Source organism: Eurosta solidaginis, chromosome X (assembly GCF_040869045.1).
Source record: "Eurosta solidaginis isolate ZX-2024a chromosome X, ASM4086904v1, whole genome shotgun sequence".
NCBI classification, from domain to species: domain Eukaryota; kingdom Metazoa; phylum Arthropoda; class Insecta; order Diptera; family Tephritidae; genus Eurosta; species Eurosta solidaginis.
This window is the reverse complement of record NC_090324.1, coordinates 191,318,959-191,322,227: the sequence shown is the minus strand read 5'-3', so window position 1 is coordinate 191,322,227 and position 3,269 is coordinate 191,318,959. Positions and strand designations below refer to the sequence as shown.

At 44.2% G+C, this 3,269-nt stretch overlaps 1 long non-coding RNA gene across 1 annotated transcript; it reads left to right on the top strand.

The window, feature by feature from the left end:
* Nucleotides 1–908: 908 nt before the first annotated feature.
* Nucleotides 909–1,544, top strand: LOC137234266 (uncharacterized). The gene is made up of 3 exons (XR_010947760.1): nucleotides 909–1,007; nucleotides 1,066–1,222; nucleotides 1,285–1,544. It is a non-coding gene; the product is annotated as an uncharacterized lncRNA (long non-coding RNA).
* The last annotated feature ends 1,725 nt before the right edge of the window (nucleotides 1,545–3,269 follow it).

Genomic DNA, 3,269 nt, shown 5'->3' with positions numbered 1-3,269 from the left:
AGGATATGGCAGATGTACTTCCCTTCGCTCCCAATACAAAGAACCCCTATTTCGTCGATGTAGCAGAAAACACTGAGCCAGTACCATCTAAATCAAACGCAAATAACGCCAATTTCCGTACTTCGTCTAGCTCTACAGCCAACCAAATAAGGATTAAAAAGATTAAGCTGGTAAAAGGCAAAGCAATGTCAATTTGGTCGATGCGTTTCCTTCCACTTCTAATGCAACAAAGCCCTATTTCGACGATGTAGCACAAATCAGTGAGCCAATTCCATCCAGATCATATGAAAAGAACGCCAATCTCCGTACTCCGTTTAGCGCCAAAACCAACCAACCATACAAGCCAATATTTCGAAAGTTTTATTTGTCAAAGGGCTTCAATGCAACAAATGCCCATTTTTTCGATGTAGCACAACACAGCGAACCGTTTCCATATAGCTCAAACGCTGTAAACAACAATTTCAATAATTGATTGATGTACCTCCCTCCAAAACCAATTCAACAAATGCCGATTTCGTTGATGTAGCACAACACAGCGCGTCCTTTCGCTCCACCTTAAATACAATGAATACCGTTTTGAATAATGCGGCTACTTCCATAACCAACGAAGACTTCCATAACAAAATATAATGGCGATACTACAAACAATATTATAGAAGCATATCGACCTGGAATCTAGATTGACTAAGATCGAAGAAAAGGTGCATAGTGAAATATTGAACTGTTTGGAACCCTAGTAGTTGTAGTCGCAATACCTTGATTCTCATTCATTAATATTTATGCTATCATTTCAGCTTCCAGAATTGGCAGAAGTCATGGTTCAACATAAAGTCGTGGGTGACTCAAAAGTGCTGATTAAGAAAACGCACAAAATAGTATCCCGTATCAGCGGAGAAACGGAAAATGATACTCACACCGAGTTCGCCGTCGTTATGCCACTAACATCGCTGGATTCAGTTTATGACATTGAGAAAAAGTTGGACTCAGATGATTATCAAGAATCAATGGTATTTTTGAATATTTTTAATTGTGTTTCATAACTTAAATTGGTTTTTCGGTATTTAGAAATCATATATCTTTATGCTGAAAGGTGCATCATCAGACATTATTGGAGTAATGAGGAAAATTTTCTCTGACAACGTTCTTTTCTATTTTAACTGGGGCGAAATACATGGCAAACGATCTTTATCTAAACTGAAACTCGTGAACAGCGTACTTTTTGGTAGTGTAATTTAAATTGTTTTAAAATCTCATTACTTACATTGTCCATGCCTACTAATTGAGATGTTTTCAAACTGCAAGGCAGGATCGAATTTTTGAAGACACCATGAGAAGATATTTAACGGTGAGCCACAACCGGCATAAACAAAGGCGGTATCTCAAAAATAAATCCAGCATATAAATAATGCATACCCGCATACGTTAAACTACATATTTTTGCCTATTAAGGTATCCCTCTGATAATTTTCAGAGCCATAACATGCCAAAAGGAAGTTAATTGTTATTTTAGTTACATATATGTCTTTGGGGATTCCCTGCCGCTGGTTGGCCATCATCTATACTAACTACCTCAGGCTTAACTATATCCCGAAGTCTTGGCACACTGTTAGGGTTATTTTCATTCCGAAGGCCGGCAGAAGCTCTCATGTATCGCCTAAGGTTTTCAGGCCAATCAGTCTCTCGTCGTTTCTTCTTAAGACGTTTGAGCGGTTGATTGAACTGTACCTACGGGAAAGGATACCTCGGGGGTTACTGTCAGCTTCACAGCATGCGTACTGCAAGGGCAGATCGACGGAAACGGCTCTCCATTCGATTGTAAAGCAAACAGAGGGGTCCCTAGAACACAAAGAGTATGCTCTGGGTGCCTTTCTAGACATCGAGGGGGCTGTTAACAATGTCTTACCGGGGCAATCGAAAGAGCTCTGGTGGGTTTAGGAGTCGAGGCGGCTCTGGTTGAATTTATTAGCAAACTTCTATGCGGCAGAATTGTCGCAGCGGAGTGGGAAGGGGCCATAATTAAGAGAAAGGAGTGCAGGGGTACGCCACAGGGGGGTGTCCTATCTCCTCTCCTCTGGGTTGTGGTAGTCAACGAGCTTCTTGTGGAGCTGGAAGCCAATGGTTGTCTGGTGGTTGCCTATGCAGATGACCTCGCTAAATTTCTGGGCACCGTGCGCGATGTTCTGCAGGGCTACTTGGACACTGTGGCTAGGTGGGCTGAATCATGTGGATTGGCGGTCAACCCGGGAAAAACGGAATTGGTTCTTTTCACAAGGAGATATAAGTTGCCCGATTTCAGAAATCCCTCGATTGGAGGGGTGCCGTTGGTACTTTCTGATATGGTTAAATATTTGGGGATTGTTTTGGACAAGAAACTGTCCTGGAGACCCAATGTGGAAGATCGGGCCAGGAAGGCCGCCATTGCCTTGTACTGCTGCAGAGGGGCTATCGGAAAGAGATGGGGACTCTCGCCAAGAGTAGTACACTGGCTTTATGAGATGGTGGTCAAACCGATTCTTTTATATGGGGAGCTGGTCTGGTGGAAAGCGCTGGACACGGCGAGCATCTCCAAAATGTTAGTGTCAGTGCAACGGACGGCGCCTGATCGGTATCAGTGGCGCTCTCAGAACAACACCTACCTTGGCACTGAACGTCATGCTGAACATATACCCAGTAGATATTGCGGGAAAGGCGGACGCGGCAAGGTCGTTGGTCAGGCTTCGTGATATGGGATATGGACTTTCGGACGGCGGACACTCTAGCCTTCTTACCAGTTTCGACTTTATCCCACACATAACGGACTATTGTATGCCGATAACTGTCCCCTATACAACCTTCACCCCAGTCATTCCAGAGAGAGAGGAGTGGGGAAGAGGAATTATCTGGGACATGGGACCGATTAACTTGTTGGAAAGGTTGGTGGGGGGGGTCTTTTGTCAAGAGCTAAATTTAAGCCGCAAATTTAATTTGGCTGATCACTGCAGTGTATTCCAAGTGGAAGTTGCTGCGATTAAGGATGCGGTGGATGGAATGCTATCCAGTGCTCTGCGGTTAGGGAATTTAACATCTACTCTGATAGCCAAGCGGCTATCAAGGCCTTGAGCTCAACTACAGTGCGATCGAGGGTGGTCTGGGAGTGCCTGACCTCGCTTGCGATTGCATCGAATTATTTTACAATTGAGATTATCTGGGTCCCGGGCCATAGCGATATCCCGGGTAACTGTCAAGCGGATCTCTTAGCCCGCATCGGTACAACTGAACCGGATGAAGAT